This window comes from Eschrichtius robustus, chromosome 5 (genome assembly GCF_028021215.1).
Source record: "Eschrichtius robustus isolate mEscRob2 chromosome 5, mEscRob2.pri, whole genome shotgun sequence".
In the NCBI taxonomy this organism is placed as follows: Eukaryota; Metazoa; Chordata; class Mammalia; order Artiodactyla; family Eschrichtiidae; genus Eschrichtius; species Eschrichtius robustus.
In genome coordinates, this window is record NC_090828.1 from 17,250,551 (window position 1) to 17,268,771 (window position 18,221).

Here is an 18,221-nt window from a genome sequence, read left to right on the forward strand (position 1 = left end):
CAAGTTAATGCAAATCTGGAACCAACACCCTGATGTGAACCCCTATTCATGTTTGCCCCTCAACTGCCTTCACTCACACAGCACCTGGAAAACGGTTCTTATTAACTTAGACCGACTTTAAGCAGTGCTTGATCAGATTTCTCTAGCCAGCGGGTGCAAATGGGATAACAATAAAAATAATAGTTAATACTTACTGAGTCTTTCCTATAGGCCAGGAGCACAGACATAAACTATATTCCTGTGGCTGTCACCAGCATTTGCCATTCAGTATCATTAGTAACTTCCGAAAATCCTCCAAGATGTCTCACGTATGGTCACAGATGAGCTGGTATCTTTGCCAAGTTTTTCCTCTCCTTCTTCAGGCTCCTTCAGTGATGTTGGCTGCTGAAGTTGTCTATAGAGGTTTGGCTGCCTGCGTTAGAAGATGCTTCATTTCGACCCCGAGGGCTTTGCCCTAAAAGTCTGGCGAGCTGGGGACACCACCATCACAGGTTCAGCCATGGCTCTGGAGCCTTCAGTATGCCAAAGCCTCCTTGTGTTTCAGGCAGATAGTGGAGGACCCAAGAGGCGTCCACCGAAGTCAGTGGCTCCTGCTGCCTCAGAAAGCTACACCCTCATGGAGATATGGCTGTCCAGCTTTCTCATTCAAACAGACCTTGAGTTTCTGAGCCAGGCGCAGACGGTGGGGAAAATGATAATGGGTCTTCCTCCTTTCTTTTAGTCCTACTGGTTTATTCACTGTCTTTTAGTGTGTAAACATTTGTTAGGTACCAGCTGAGTTTCTCCATTTAACAGCATCGGCCTGATTTAGAGGGAATCCCTTTGAGAATATGGCACTCCTAGAGTTTTTGGTGGTTTTATTTTGGCCTTTGTGATTTATAAATACGTTAGTGAGAACTGAAAGGTGCTGAATCAAAGGACTGCTTAGCCATTTTTGTTACTTTTTGTTTGAATGCATTTTAGAATTACAGAAAAGCTGCAAAGAATAGTATGGCGTTCACTCGTATCCCTCATCCAGCTTCCACTAATGTTAACATCCTACATAACCATCATACAATAATCAACACCAGGAACTTAACCTTGGTCAGTACTACTAACTAGACTTCATCTTATTTGGATTTCCATAGTTTTCCCACTAATGAACTTTTTCTTTTCTAGGACTGTTTTCAGGATCCCAAATTTCTTTACTTTTCCTTAGACTCCTCCATTCTCTAATATTCCTCAGTCTTTTCTTTCATGATCTCAACACATTAGAAGAGTACTGGTCAGTTACTTTCTTCCTAAATTTGGGTCTGTCTGATGTGTTCTCACGTTATAATGAGGTTATAGTTTTTTTTTTTTGACAAAAGTGATGTTGTGTCCTTCTTAGTGCATCATATCATGGGGTTCATAATGCTGAATTTTCTTATTCTTGATGATGTTAACCTTGATTCCTTGGGTAAGGTAGGATCTGCTGGTTTCTTTCCAAAGTTATAATCTTTCCCTTCATAATTCATAAATATCTTATGGGACCTACTTTGAGACAATACAAACACCCTTCCCCCCCCAAACTTTTATCCATCAATTTTAACTCCATTAGTTGATCTTATCTGCAATAATTACTGTAGTATTTGCCTAATGGTGATTTTCTATTTTTCTCTTTCTCTCTCCATTTATCATTTGGAATTGTTTTGTAAGGAGGAATTCATTCTGTTCTTTAACTTTATCAATATGGACTTATGGATATTCATCCTCTATTCAGTGGGTTAGAATCCAATGATCTCATTATTTATACTGTTTCTCTAATTGTTCCACTTTTGTCATTGGGAAGCACTTTGGGTTGGCTCCTGTATCAGGAAGCAATTTTTGCTGGAAATTGGCCTTAATATTATTTCTTTTAAATTGTAGATTATACTTTTCTACAGCATAATAATCCCCTGAGGGGGTTGTTAAAATATAATCCTTGTCCTCACTCCCAATGTTCTGATTCAGAGGATGGGGTTGGGACCCTGTAATCTACACTTTAACAAAATGTAGGCTGGATTGTTAAACTAATGGGCCGCAGAAAACATGTGAGGAACACTGTTTTAGAGACAATGTTTCAATATATATCCTGTAGACTTTTGTATCAGTATACCTGTGTGTATTTCTATCTAGCTGTATATCAACCAATATATCTACCTACCTTATATCCATACAGGATCTGTACTAGATGTTCTTTTTTATAACCTGCTTTGTTTTCACCCAGTAATTTCATGAAAGTTTTTGCATGTTAAAGAATATGCTTCTACAGTACCTTTTTCAATAGCTATTGTATTTTATGTATTAGAGTTGGTTAGATTTTTTTACCTTTATAAATAACACTGTTGACATATATCTCATACATAACGAATTATTTCTTTACAGTAAATTTATAGAAAGATGTTGACTCAAAAGTTATTTACATGGTTGAGGCTTTGGAAATATATATTGACAATTTGCCTTCTGTTGACAGTAGATGGTAGTGCTTTTTACCCCCACACTTTAATCAATGTTTAATCATATTCATTTCGTAAAATAGGTAGCCAAAGAAAAAGTATCTAATTGTTATTTGTAATTCTTTTATTTTTAATGACGTTAAACTTTTTAATATTTTTATTGGTCATTTATATTTCTTCTTATCAAATGCAAAGTTGAACCTCTACCTCTTGATCAAAGAAGCTAAGTGGGAAAGCAAGGTTTTAGGAAGACTGACTTTGTAACAAAATGAAGGACTGATTGTGCTATTGAGATTTGAATAGAGGGGTTGCATATCTGCTCAGCTACTGAAAAAAGAATCACATAAAAAAGTTGCTCCTGTGTGTACCCCAACATAGCATTTTTGCACTGCTTTATTTGTCTATTTATTTGGCTATCTCCCAAGTTATGAATGACCCAGCTCTTAAAGGCAGAACTTTATCTTGCTTGATGTATAAATCAATGCCCACTTGGCAGACTCTTTGGCATCGAGTTGCATTCCAAGGACATGTTAGCTGGAAGAATAAAAGGATATCCCATTGATAGTGAAACATCCCAGATCATCCATGCACCAAGAGAAGATCATCATTCACTTTTCTGACTCAATATTAGAAGTAATAGTAACTTTTTTTCTTCTAAAAACTGTCATTTATCTTGCTGCCTAGAGTAATTGTCTGCTGGCTTAACTTTTTCTGTTTTATCATTTATGAGCTGTCTAGTCCAAAAAGAAAGATGTTTTGTAGGTTAAATCAGTTAAAAATAATTAAATAAACTTTTAAAATTAAAGGACAGTTTCCAGGAACTTAAAATAAATTTGCTGTTGGCAGTAAGATTTAGTTATAGGATTTCTGGGAGCCAAGAAAAAAGGTAAACATGTTGAGTTGTATAATTTTTATTGCCTCTAAGAGGAAGCTCAGCAGGGAAAAACCAGGGGAAAAAGTTGTTTAATCACCAGGATCATTATGTAAAAGACACATCAGATAATATCAAGAACAATGTCTTCTACTACAGTTTTGTAAGAAAAAGAAAATGACACACATACAAACAATTATGCACACACACATTCTGCATGTAGATTGAAATATATTTTATCTTTCTTTGACTGCACTGTTGTATAGGTTAATTTAGTAAGCACATTTTAACAGAATATAGTCCAGGTATATTGTTTTCTGAATACCCAAATTTATAGAGAAACAGCTCAGAAAACCCAGATCCACAGCAGAAAAGAGAGCTGTGACACAGGTTACATTGTAGGGGTACTAACCTACCATGCGCAGGTGCATGAACAGGCTTCCAGATGCCTGTGCACTTCCCAAAATTCTTTGCAATACATAGATATTCTCTGGGGAGAATATCTGCCTCATATTTTCAAAGATTGCTCATTGATCCAAACTGCTTTAGAAACTACTTAGCCAGAAAATTCCCAAATCATTTTCATTTGATTTAGGGAATTCTCATTCCCTAAGCTAAGAATCAGGAGGAAGTATCATGGGATTTTTCTGGGAAGAGTCCAGGGTGACGTGGGAAGTAAAAATAGGATTGGTGCTCTGTGCTCGCATAACCAAGCATGCAGATGATGTAGGGGACCTGATGGATGTCCGGTGTTGGCTTTGCAGGTGGGTCCCTGCTTACTGAGTCACTCCAGGCCATAAATTGCAATTGCTTCCCTCCTTTTCTAATTTCAAAATCTCTCATTAAAAATTTATAGTGGGCAGTCATCCAGCTATTTATGACTGTGTCTAGACAACTGAAAAACAGCAGACAGTGGCAGGGTTGATTCAGGGCTTTCACTTGTCTTTGTGACCAGTTCAGATCAGGGCAGAGTTGATCAGATCAATTAAGTGGAAATCAGATGTTAATGCAACCAGAGCAATCGACCTAGGGAGAGAAACTGATTGTCCCCACTGGCGGTAGCAGGGGCCAAAAATGAATATCCGTTCTCTTGTTTGCAAGGATTTGTCAACAGTGTCACTGTGTTACTCTGCTTGGGCTGGCATCACAGAATTCCACAGACAGGGTGGCTTAAACAACAGAAATGTATTTTCTCACAGTTCTGGAGGCTGGAAGTTCCAGATCAAGCTGCCATCAGGGGTAGTTTCTGGTGAGAGCTCTCTCCTTGATTTGTGTACAGCTACCTTCTCCCTGTGTCTTCACATAGTGCACAGTGGAAAGAGATGCATCTCTTGTGTTTCTTCTTTGTCTTATCAGATAAGGATACCAGTCCTATCGGATTAGGGCCCCACTCTTGTGACTTCATTTAACTTTAATTACCTCCCTAAAGGTCCTGTCTCGGAATACAGTCACGTTGGGGGTTAGGGCTTCAACATAGGGGTTCTGGGTGGACACAATTCAGTCCATATCAGTCACTGACTAAATAGGGCAAGACTTGTTGAAAGCTGCTTGTGCAAGTAAGGTGACACCTCATTTTTTCTAGACAAGATGCCTTCATTACCTCTGTGACAGTGAGACCTGTTAGTCAGCTCTCTTTGGGCAGGATTATTAGTTGGCATTCATAGCTTGCTAAGAAACTGTCTATGTTTTTTTTTTTTGACGTTGTTACTGACAAAACACCTGAAGACAGGCAGAAAACTCTCAGGACACCAGAGGGGAAAGATGAGCAATGATGAATCTTGTGGCCGCTAGAGAATTCCTACTTTTAGAAACAGAAGCCTACATTATAAGGTCTTGTGACCTGTGTCAGTGGAGTTGGACTACAGCAGTGAGAGAATGCACGATTCAGTGTCCAGATTCTTCCCATTACAGCGCATTCATTTATTTGCTTGTGGGGTAATGGGCTATGTGTCATTCTTAATGACGTGGCAAACTGGAGGACGGTGGAAGAACAGGGCATTCTCAACCTGTGTGTGGCAAGATCACAGGATCCTAGAATTTTAGAAATAGGAGACTTTTGCAGGATTGAAGACTACTAATAGTCCCCTGTGTTTGTTTGGAGCTTTGTGGTCAAGGAGGCTCTTTCGTACACTTACCACCTGGCCAAGGCTGACACCAGGTGTGGACACCTGGGTAAAGCAGGGCTGGCCAAATTCTCTCTGTTACAGATTTGGGATTGGAACTGAAAGAAATCGGTTAATCTTTGCTGATGTCTGGAACTAAGGGTATATAAACACAGGAGCTATGAGAAAATTGTATCCAAATGGACCCAGAGAAAGCTGTTTGGCAGAGACAGAAGAGTGAATTAGATATTCAGAGAGTAACAGAGGTAGATTATGGAGAAAGAGAGGGAGAGGGAGAGAGCTAGAGAGATGAGAGATGGGGAGGCAGAGACTGTGAGAGTAATGGTTCAGTTCCTTACGGACTGAGAAGCTAAATCTGGCATGGCCTTCTCTGTGGGTGGGGAAGTAGGTAGGAGCAGTTCACAGAATAGCAGAAGGACTACTGTCATGAGTTTTGGAAACCTCCAATTTTTTTTTTTTTTTAACATCTTGATTGGAGTATAATTGCTTTACAATGGTGTGTTAGTTTCTGCTGTACAGCAAAGTGAATCAGCTATACGTATACGTATATCCCCATACCCCCTCCCTTTCGTGTCTCCCTCCCACCCTTCCTATCCCACCCCTCTAGGTGGACACAAAGCACCGAGCTGATCTCCCTGTGCTATGCAGCTGCTTCCCACTAGCTATCTATTTGACATTTGGTAGTGCATCTCTGTCCATGCCACTCTCTCACTTCGCCCCAGCTTCCCCTTCCTCCTCCCCATGTCCTCAAGTCCATTCTCTACGTCTGCCCCCAAATGATTTTAATAATTTTACAGTTTAGACTCTGGCCTCATCTTTATTTCACTAAACAATATTGCCTTCTAGAACACATATGAAGCTATGAATCCTGTAGTTTAATCCTGAAGGTGTACCTCAGTAAAAAGAATATTAACCCTTGCAAAGAAATCCTTTCAAAATATCTCAAGACATTTCTATATAGATCCCAGAAATGTCTTAAAAATATCTTGATTTTTCCTTTCTGGTCCACTGTTCCCACACACCACAGCTATCCCCATGCATCTTGCTCCAGTGACCTGTTTCTAGAAAAACTCCTTCTGTGCTCTACCTAACAGCCTCCTGAGAGTCCTGTCACCACGTATTTTTTAGCTACAAATGCAAGAACTTTCTAGAAGAATAAAGAAGGAAAAGAGCATGAGAGAGTTAAGATAAAATTCTCCTATTATAGTATTATGCAGAGAAAAGGCAAAGACTGCAAATACTTTACTTTTATCATTTGTATCCCTGTAGACTTGTAATAGCATATAAAAAGACAGTAAAATCTTAGAATTCAGGATCTGAGAAGGACTTTTGAAATCATTAAGTCTAGACAACAATTCTACAAATGAGGACACTTGGTCCTAGATTTGAGAAGCACCTTCATAAAGATTATAACTTTAAATAATAGCAGCCTGCACAGATGTAGAGTTCAAACATATGGACACCAACGGGAGAAAGCGGTGGGGGATGGTGGTGGTGGTATGATGAATTGGGAGATTGGGATTGACATGTATACACTGATGTGTACAAAATTGATGACTAATAAGGACCTGCTGTATAAAAAAAATAAATAAAATAAAATTCAAAAATTAAAAAAAAATATAATAGCAGCCTGACAAAATGAGTTATTGGAAGGACAAAATACTGAACTTCTCATATAATTGTTTAGTGCTGGACCAAGAAGGAACTTAGAGATAATTTCTCTAGCCTCCTTACTTTGTAGGTAAGTGTACTGAAGATTAAGGGCATCAAGTGACTTACCCTAGGTCTGAGATCTAATTAAGATTAGAGCTAAAACTTAACCTGGTTCTCAAAGTGCTTTGATGAATGATTTTATCCCCTTAGACCATTGGCTTCCAAACATTATATTACTATTTTAATTTAAAAAATGGATTCATTGTTTAAACAAATTAATGTAAGGAACTCTACTTGGTAATACTGATAATCCCTTGAATGGAGCAGTGTTTAACGATTTCCCCCAACACAAACACACACACACACATACACACACATAGAGTCCCACCTGCTTACCTTCATTATATAACTTGTGACCCCTGGGGGAATGCTGAGAAGACTTTAGGCCTCTGCAAAGCAGAGTTTGGAAACCCCTACTTGGAAACTGCCTCACACCAAGACACTCCCCATCTCCATTTATAAGGTTTGGGAGAATTCAGGCTTTAGAAAGAGAATATAGCAAAGAGAAATGCATTTGCTCCAACAGGTCACACTGTAAATTTACATATTTTGACAAAGCAGCATAGGACAAGGAGGAGCAAAATGGATGAGAAGGAAGAAGAGATGGAAAACTACCCTGAGATCGGGCCTAGGTGGCATTAAAAATCATTCTTTATTCATCTTCTGAAGAGGCAGAAGTGTATGAACTTGGTCTCTCTGTTAGACTGAAGATCCATCACTAATTGAAAGATGTTTGGACAAGAAAACTGGTTGTCATTCCTCCCCAACATACTAGTCAGACACAAATCATTTTATTGATTCCCAAGGTGCTTCCTAATTCTCCAAACATCCTTGCATCATAAGGATCTGCTGACTTCATTAAGAAACAAAAATATCTTCTTTGCATGCACATGTGTGTTCTCCTAAAGGCTTGCCTGCAACCCTAAAAAGGAATTTCCTGAACTTTCTACATATTGAAAACACAGATTGGGGTAATGAGGCCTAAGAGAAGGACTAACTGAGGAAATTTAACAATCGAATACAAATGAGAGGCAAACTTTAAGGAATGGAGTCAAAATGAAGAATAAGGGGATGACATTTCTTTTATGACAGTCATTAGTGGAAGAGTTCCAAAGGTAACTTCCCCTTAGTCACAACCATCTGTCAAATATTATACCAAAGGCCTATTCTAATAAAGTTCTTAAACTACTTTGAATTTGAAATGTCACTAAGATCGGAAATAGAGATGTTTCTAAAGTAAGGTTTCGTATTTATCCTTGTATATTAAAAACAACAAGCCTAAATCATGATTTTGAAAGATTTTTTAAAAAGTTTAAAGTCTTAAAATACATATTTTCTATGAATAAGAATGTGATCTTTCTGATTAATTAATATAAAAAAGAACACAAACACATATTTTTTTAAGGTAACTAAAACAATTAACAAAGCACAAAAAGAAATCAAAGTAGTTTAAATTTAAACCTGGAAAGAAACTAAAACAGTTAAGCAAGCACAAAAAGAAATCAAGGTGGTTTAAATTTAAACCTGGAAAGAAACAATCCCAGTGTCAGACTAAAAAAGATGTAGGATGTATTTTCAATAAGATATTTATATTTACTATTTTAAGATTTTAAAGACTCTAAGTGGAAACAGGCCTACCTGAAACTCAGACTAAAAAAATTCTGCTGTATAATTCTGGTTCTAATACGCTCTCATTTTATCTACATTAGAATAGTCTTATAGAGAAAAGAAAGCTATTATTGTGCTAATCTTGCCCTCCTTTTAGGGTTCTTAATTACTCTGGTTATAGGCTGTATAGAAATTCTTAGACAAATAGATTTCTGTGTAAGAAAATTCAGAAGCAAAGGATAAGTCACCCCCAAAAGGACTTTTATTTCAATATCTGCTTTTATAATTTCAAATGATTGCAAACTGAAGTAATAAATACATTTATGTCCAAATTCATTTGGCATGACTCTAAACTTAGAATGAAAATGAGAAGGATTTGCAGATAAACACTGTGATTATCTTCACCCTATCATGGATAATTGTCATTCGGGTTAGCTGGGACAGCTACTTGTGTGCATGGGCAGAAGAATTAAGGGCAAGAGTAATATTGCTATTATATCTTAAGAGGATGAACCAACACCAGTTTGCATGTAACATCAGCTTTTTTATTTTGCAAAAGAGGGAAAAGTGTCTGGGAAATGTTTCAAAGTTAGTGTGCTGGGGTGAAATGAACTCTGGAAGTGGAACCAGAAAACCCAATTTGGAGTCCCGTATCTGCCATTTATGCAGTGTGTGACCTAGGTCATCTCAATCATTTGGGGCTCAATTTTCTCATCTGTAAAATGAAGAGATTGTACCAGACAATTTTTCAAAGACCCTTCAGAACTAATTGTAGTTATGGTAATTCTAAATGCTTATGAAATATATTTTAAAATCGAGAATCTAAAATGGAAATTGTCTATCAGTGAATAACTTAATAACAACAACAAAGGACTACAGATGGCATAGACTCCATATATAATGAATATACAAAAGGGAAAATATGACTTAATTCCCATATTTGAGAAAATTAAAGAGGAGACGTAACTGAAAACTTGGGCATCAATACAAAATATACAAAGAACTATAACTTCAAAAAATACCCTTTGTCTTACCACAGTTGCATTCCATATTAAATATATTTCTACCAGAAAAAAAATGGAAAAGATTTTAACTTTTATCATTTGGGGAATTTAAAAGAAGAAATTATTGAGTTGGCTCTTTTGACTTAAATTTTTCATGTAATGACACAAGTTGAATTGCGTAACTGACATAACATTATATTTTTAGATATTTGATAAGACATTGAATATTATTGTTTTTAGTTTTCTTCTACATCTCAGAGCCAATGAATATATATTTTTTCTGGTCTCAGATATTTTCTTAGCTCTTGAATGTTCTCTAGGTACAGGACAGTGGGCTTATACTGCCTAAATAATAAAAATAGCCCTGCAGTATTTCTTCAACAAATATTTCTTGAATGAGTAAATTCTAGCCCTGTACATCCTTCAACACTTAGTTTGTCTTGCCACTGTTCCTCTTTATCTCTTCCCTTTTGAGGCGAGGGTAAAATTTCTCGAGACTGATTGACTATAAAGTCATTGTTACTCCATTTGGGTACCATAGAAACCTTGATATCGTGTCAAAGCTTTATCTCCCCTCCAAACACCATTCCTGACAGAGGAGATGCTCACTGAATTTGAGGCAGCCACAGTGGGGAGGAAGAAAGGGTCCCTTCTTCTCTCTCTCCCGCCCTCCATCCCTGGGCTGGGTTTGGATGAGATCATTGCAGCCCTTCCAGTCTCCTTTTCTCCCTCCCCAGAGTGCTCTGACTATGACTTCCTTTTTGATCCCTTCCTTGGAGGACAGGATCCAGCTAATGTTGAGTTTAGGAAAACAGGAAATAATAATATCTGTGGTGGGAAGAGACAGGAAAGGATGCCCTGCGAGTTCCTCCAATCCAACAGGATCCCTCAGGAGAAAACTAACAGGCTCCATCTGCAATGAGGACCCAAGCATTGTGGGGAATGGAGTGGGTGGGGGGGCAGAAGTGGAAAATGGGCCGAAATTACTAACCAAGAGGTTATGGTGGGGATTCTTAATGTAGTGTTCAGGGGACAAATTTCTTGGAGTCAGATCTGCCTCAGCCACTCATATTTGATGAAGCAGACTTTTTCCCCCAAATGAGACTTGTTCTTGTCTGAGTTGTTTGGCATCAGCTTGGTTTCTATAAAATCACTCTCTCCTCCGCTATAGCCCTTGTCTCACAGATAAGGTTGCCAGCTAAAATGTAGGATGCCCCATTAAATTTGAAATTCAAATAAAAAAAGAAAAAGTTTTAGTATAAGTGTGTCTCAAGTTTTCTGTACGTACTTCTGTCTTCTATTTTTTCTCTCACAAAATCTGGTATCACCGTTCAGGAATCAATCAGCCTAGCCTGACCCATGATTCCATTTTCTGTTCATTCTCCTGATGGACTTTGCATTGGTCTCCCTATTAACTCCATCTCTTGGTTTCTAGATCCTTGTATTTGGCACAGATGAACCACTGATATGGTGGTTCCAAACAAATCATTCCACAAACAAGAATATCCGGTTGGCACAAAACTTAGTTCAGTAGACCATTCCACCCTCTCTGAGACCAACTGGTTGTGGACCCTCCAAAGGTAAAGACAAGACCAGACCTACATGAGTCCTGGCTGCATAGAATACAGTTAGCTGTTATGAAATAGATCTGGAGTTTCCTTAGAGGTTGGCGTGTGCAAAGGTCTGACTCTCCTCCAAGGAGGACGCTTTGCTGTCCTCGGCTTGAAGGAAAGGGCTCAGTATAGTTCCTTATCTTCTGCTATGTATTGGCAGCTGGTCCCCTTAAGTGATGGTGCCATATTAGGGTCTGGAGGTGAGTCATCAGAGTTGGCTAATATTAGGTCCTCAGAGATGGTGGCGGTTCCCAGCATTTTAAGGGATACCCATAGAAGCCATGTGAAAATTCTGCTCTTGCCACAGATGCCCACAGCACTGTGCCCCAGAACCAGGCGAAAGTGCAAATGTCATGTTTCTTTTTGCTTCTATTTTGTGTGTGTACTTTTCAGACTCTTCTGAATAGAACATCCCTAACACAGGTTGAGAACGTTGCATTTCCCACTTTCTGAAATACTTTTGTAAAATGAAAGTAGGTCAGTGTCTACCTTTTAACAACACTCTTGAAAGGAAAAGAAGTCACAAAAAGACCATTTCAACCTGAAAGATGAGTAGAAAGGAGAAAGTGAAGTGCCTACTTTTCGACTCAGAAACAGTGTGAGCCCATTTCTCAGCAGGAACCTCAGGTGTTTTTGGCAGCCATGTTGGGCGTCTGCTTCTCCCACACTGTCAGCCTCGCGGGCAGTCATTGTACCTCCTTCTGCAAAGGCAGAGAGAATGTGCCCAAGGTGCAGCCTTACATTCCCTTTCCTTGGAGGGTGTTGGTTCCAAACATGCAAATGTCCCACATGTTCTCCTTCTATCCTCTTGGGCTCACCCATCCTTCTCAGATATTTCTCTAAGGGTCACTCATTCCATAGCAGTTGACTTGTTTCCTCATAGGAGGCACAGGGAATGTATAAGGAGCTGGAGGGAACATCTCACATGCCAACTTCCCCATAAAGCTTTCTTTGATCTCCAACTCTAGAAGTAACGACCTTCTCCCTATTTTATATAATTTCAGTCATTCACCACATACCATTCCTTCCCACCGCCGGTTAGGTATATAATGGACTGTATGATTCTGGAGAGCAAGATTCATTTCTTACTGACCTGGGACCTTGGTATCCCCTCAAGTGGGACTGGAAGAGTGTTTTGTACATAGAAGTGATTCAAAACATTGATCAAAAGTAAGCTCCTAGTAGATTTGTGTAGAAATAAATTCTCCATTTACGATGCATGTAAGATTCCAAATGTAGCACATTCTTGCAATGTAATCATACACCCGTGCCATACACAAATCATGTGCAATTATGAAAACATAATTAATAATAGATAATTAATTTCTCCATTAATTGCCCTCTCTCTTTGCACTCTGAAGTATTCTTTTTACAGAGATTACTACTTTTTGTCCCAATTCCCCAAATGGCCCACCAGTATCAACCCACCAGCAGCAGAAGGAACGTTTAGCCCTCAGGCATGGCTAAACAGAGCATCATTAGAGCTTTTGTTTTATTTTTTAAACATAATCTGCAGTGGTTCCTTATTTCAAAAACTAGGAATTATAGAATCGTCTTCCCAATAAGACTGGATATTAACTCAGAAAAATACCTTGTCTCATGGATTGAGGCTGATATAATTCATTATAGAAGAGTATAAAGTTATTCGAAGAACCATACCTTTTTTAAGGGGAAAATATTTTTCAAAAAGCCAATGGCTTATGGTAAATGCAAACATATAAAATATTTTGCTATGAAGCATCTGGTTTGAATCCAGGGCAGGTTAGCAATCATTAGACATGGGTTCATTTGAGTGACGCCTTTGTACCTAGTAAAAGTACATCTCTGACATAGAAATTTCATACAACTCTGTGCTTAAAAAGCAACTTCCTACCAATCATCTGCTGATTCCCTTCTACCAGTTCATTCCAAACTCTGCTCAAATCCAACTTTCGCTATGAAAACATCTCTTTATTCACTGGGTTGGAGAGAGCCTAGCCGCTGCCCGGAACCACTCCCGTGGAACTTTATTAAACACCCTTTCTCCTGCACCCTATATGAGTTAATGAACATGATTCCTCTTTGCTTCTCCCTTTTCACCCCAGAACAGAACACACTGCGGCCAGAGCCGCAGGGCTGGGATAGCTCCTTCTACACAGCTCTTTGATCTTCTACAAGGAATGGGCTTACTGTTGCAGTGGACACTTTGGGGCTGAAAATAGCAGAAACTGGATCTACCTAATGTAAGCCAAAAGGGAAATTCTTGGGAAAAAAAGTGGGCTGCCTAACAGGATCATGGGGCCGCCCAAGGAACATGCGTGGAAACACAGGGACCAAGGCAGCAGGAACTGCTTAACAGCCTGCTTGGTGATGGTCCAGCTCCCACTGTTTTCAGACTTTGCCTCACTCTGCTCCTAATTTCAGTTCCAGGAAGAAAGCTTTATATTGGTTTATTCTGAGCCACCAGCCCTCCTACTTCCTTATCATAAGGAGCACAAAGCACTTGAACCGTTCCATCTCATGTTAGAGGGGAATTTACCCAACTAGAAATAAGGGTGCTATTGGAGAAAGATGAGGAACTGTTTACTAGGCAAGCGAAAGAATCAGCCAAGAATCACCATGCGTTTACTGAAGACAGTGGCATAGGAGCCTCTGGAAATCTCTCAGGAGGCCTGCTGCAAAAAGAGGCAAAGTAATAAAGGAGAAAGAGCACGGGCGTTGGAGTCAGAACCACTTGGATTTGCTACTTACTATCTGCGCGATGGGTCCTTTCTGAGCTTCCATTTCCACATCTGCAAAATAGATTTACCTCTTGAGGTTATCATGGGGATTGTGTTAGATAATATGTGAAACTAGCTTCCTCGGTAACTGACATTCAGTGAGCATTCTTAGAACTACTAGTTTCATTTGTTTTGGTCTATGGGGAGCATTGTCGCCCAGCATTTCTAAAAATAACTCTGAAGCTTTGTGCTTGCTCTGAAGCAAGTGTTTTCTCTTTAGAAAACTTCAACTACTTTATGATATTAACAGACCCCATCTCCCTCTAAAGTCATTGGTGCTTTCAGTAAGTAATGCTTTGTCATGCTCTTTTCCTAACTCTTCCATTTAACTATTTCATCTTACATTTTGTTGCTTTTAAAAAAAAATCTTTGTTGTGTATTTTCTTTATATTTTTGCTTCATATTTAACTCAGTTCCACCATCACTGCCACACCCCTCACCTTCCCCACCATACACCTGCTCTTCTAGGCACCCCCTGTCAGCAAAGGGCATCTTCCTCTATCCAACTGTTCACTAGGACTTTGTTATTTTCTTAGTTATCCTTGACATTTTTCTCTCACCATCTTGACCCAGAGTCTCCATCACCCAGTTTTGTGGATTCTGTCTCTCAAATATTTCTTGATCCATCAACTTCTTTCCAGATCTACCACCAGCAACCAAGCCACCATTTTTTCTGAATCCTCTCTGTTTTGTTAGCTTCATCTAGTACTTTTTCCTGATGCTCGCATGCTGTATCTTGTTGCCTGGAAAGCTGACCTTCCCATCTTCCCACATCAGAGACTACATGCTTACAGTTGCCTCTGCCTTCAGCTACCTCCTGCTCACACTTGTTTCCCAGCTTAGATGTTAGTTTCTCAGAAAAGCCCTGCCTAATCCCACTGTCCAAATTAGGTTTACTGCTACATGCATTTGTGGAACTCTGTACTTCATCATGGCTCTCATCCTGATTCCCATATCGAAAAAAAATGTGTATTTTTGGTTTGTTTATATGTTATTACACCCACCAGACAACAAACTCCATATGAGCAAGAACTGGCTCTGTCCTATTAATCACTAGTTGATGCTCAAAAATATTTAATAAATGAATGACTGGCTATATGAATGAATGATTCCAACTAGGCACAAATATGGCATAATAACTGTGAGGATATGTGAATAAAATAAAAATAAATTAGGAAGAAGTTTTTCATCTAAAAATTGCTCTCCATATTTATCAGAGACATATAGGACTATGTCATTTTTCTTTCTACCTTTATTTTCTGCTGGCTTCAGGTAATACAATGGAATTGTTTTCTTTTTTTTTTTATGAAGAGATGATTTCATTTATTTTTAATTGATTTCCCCTCATAAAGCTTTTTTTTGATAGATTGCATTAAGCTAAATGAACTCATTTAAATGAATTTTCACAAAAAGTAAAATAATCACCTCGTTTATCATTTAAAGAAAGCAATACAATGTGACCAATTTTACTTGAATGCTGAAACATTAATGACGATGCAGGTTTTACAAGAAAAAAATTTGGCCTTATTTATCTGGAACAGAGATTTATTTTCGTAGACAACTACATCTAGCTCACAGGGATGACTAGAAAAAATGTACTCAAGGAAAGAGAGTCATGTTGTGAGTAAATACCCAGGACCTCCTTGAGGCAGTAAGAGTTAGAGTTAACATACCTCAGGGTCTAGAAGTCCTAGAGGTAAGACTGTGCCTCTGGTTCTACGTTTAATTCCTCCAGTCTAAGACTCCTCCAAAGTAGGCATCTTGTCTCACCTCTCTTCCTCGACAGGTCCTTTCTTTGTGAAACATGCAACAGTCAGGTGCTGTGACAGGTGTCACACCTGTGACAACACCTGACTGTTGCATGTTTTCATTTTGTTGCTTTATATCTTTGGTATAGGACTACTACCAAAAATGTAAAATGTTATTTTAAAATCAGTAAACACTTTTTTAGTTCTTTAATATATGCAATTATTTTTATTAATTTTATTAACCACTAATATTTACTGAGGACTTGCTATATACTAATCACCATGCCAAGTACTTTACAGGCATTTATTCCACCCAACCATCCCATAAGTAAGGGATTATTATTAGCATCCCCATTTCACAGATGAAGGAAAAAAGCCTTAGGGAAGTTCAAAGTCATGGAAGTTCACATGGCTGTTTTTCATAACTGGCCCTTGAACCTGGCCCTCTTCAAAATTAGCCCAAGCTCTTACCCACTCTGCTGTACTTAAAGCGAATCTTGATATATTCAATTCATTATGAAACTGTTCTCTCCAATATTTTCCTTTTAAGGTATCCCTGGGCATTGTTAGGGCCTATAAATAGGGGATATTATACAAAGTGTTTCCAAATCTAAAATGCAAGGGTCATGATAATAGTGGCTATTCCTGATAAAGGTCTTCAAATAGCCTGTATACTGCCTTGAGTGTTTCACATATATTATCTCATTTAATTCTCATACAAGAAATCTGCTCTGTCTCATTATCCCCTTTGAAGAATGAGAGAGAGGAAGTTTGTCAAGGTTAGTTAAATTTTCAGAAGTTCCACTGCTATTTAAAAGCATGCAATGAAATTAAGATCCATGTCTTCTGACTTCCAGCCTCAAGGTTAAACTCCTATCTGGTCAGTAATGTGACTCTCCTCAACCACTGCCCCCATTCCTGGCATCACACTGCTGGCCCTGGCCTGCCCTGACTTCTTCTAAGACCCCAGATCAGGCTGGAGGGTCCGTTGTGATTCTCAAGAACACTGCTAAGTAAATTCTATCATACAAACATACAGGGGCCAGATATTCTCCACTAGCAAAACACTTCGCAGGATTCCCTCCACGGCTTTGTTGAAGCTACATGTCTACCCACTGTACAGGGAAAACCATAATTCTCTAAAAATACTCGGGATTATTAGTCAGTCCTTCTGAGAAGTGATTCTTGTTTAAAAACTCCTATTCTCATGACTTGGTAACACTTTCCACTTAATTGTTGGAAAAATCCAAATTTCTAAATTTTGGAAGCTCAGGTAGTCAAAGGATATCATTGTTATGATTCAGAAATGTCATTGTGGGCTGCCTATAGTTTTCTCCGTTATAATATCATACATCATTGTCTTTTAATGTTAAAATAAAAAATATATATTATTATTCTTTCAGAGCTAGTATCATGTGTCTATAGGAGGTACATGTGTGTATATATGTATGTGTGTGTGTATATATATGTATATATAATTTTTTCCCAAAGAGCTTTATTTTATGGCTTATTCTGCTTTATCCACGTTTGTTTGTTCAACAGGTCATATTGAAAAGTTTGCTTTACAGTTGGCTGTCCTTTAGTTCTCATCTGTCTTTATTATCTTTGATGCCAGGCCACTAAAACCAAAGGTTGCCAGGAAGTTCGTGGGAGTGGTTTGAGTTAGGGAAGATGAGAGAAAAGATTTTCCTTTTCTGTAAAAGAAACCATAAAATATACCTTCCCCTGGAATTCAGTGCCAGGTGGAACTTCCCCCTCCCCCTCTCATCCCAGGACCTTCCATTTACAGGCCTCTGTTTTGCTTGTAAAAACCATATGACATATCCAATGTGCCTCACTTAATGTAAGAGGCTTAGTTCCCTAATGCAGGAAATTCCCTATACTTGTACTGTCTGTGACCTACATTATAATAATCACAGTATACTACATTTACCAGTCAACTTGCTTGTGTGAATGACTATATAACATAAATCCTTATTCAACTTTTATTGTGTTCCTTTCTGCAGTTTTGAAACAACTTTAAAAGGACCCTATATTCTAGTATTTATTCTAGTATTTGGGTTTAAGAAACAGCCCAAGTTTATTTTCTCTCCCTAAAAATGCCACCATTTTGTTTCCATTCGCACTTCTCAGAAACACTATGTCCCAATGGGAACTCAGCAGGAGTCTACTGAAACTTGTGTTCCTAAACAAAATCTTGCAAAATGTTCCCATTCATCCCAGGGCTTTAGAGATGGGTTTTCACCCCACTCTGCTCAAAGGGTCATCACCCCTTGAGAGACCCAAGTGTGCTAGAGCTCCCTGGCTGGTGTCATGTTCATGCCCG

The 18,221-nt window shown here is 38.6% G+C and overlaps 1 pseudogene; it reads left to right on the forward strand.

Annotated features, from left to right (window-relative positions):
- Window positions 1-424: 424 nt before the first annotated feature.
- LOC137764595 (small ribosomal subunit protein uS9-like) overlaps window positions 425-18,221 on the forward strand; it is a 51,556-nt pseudogene continuing 33,759 nt past the window's right edge.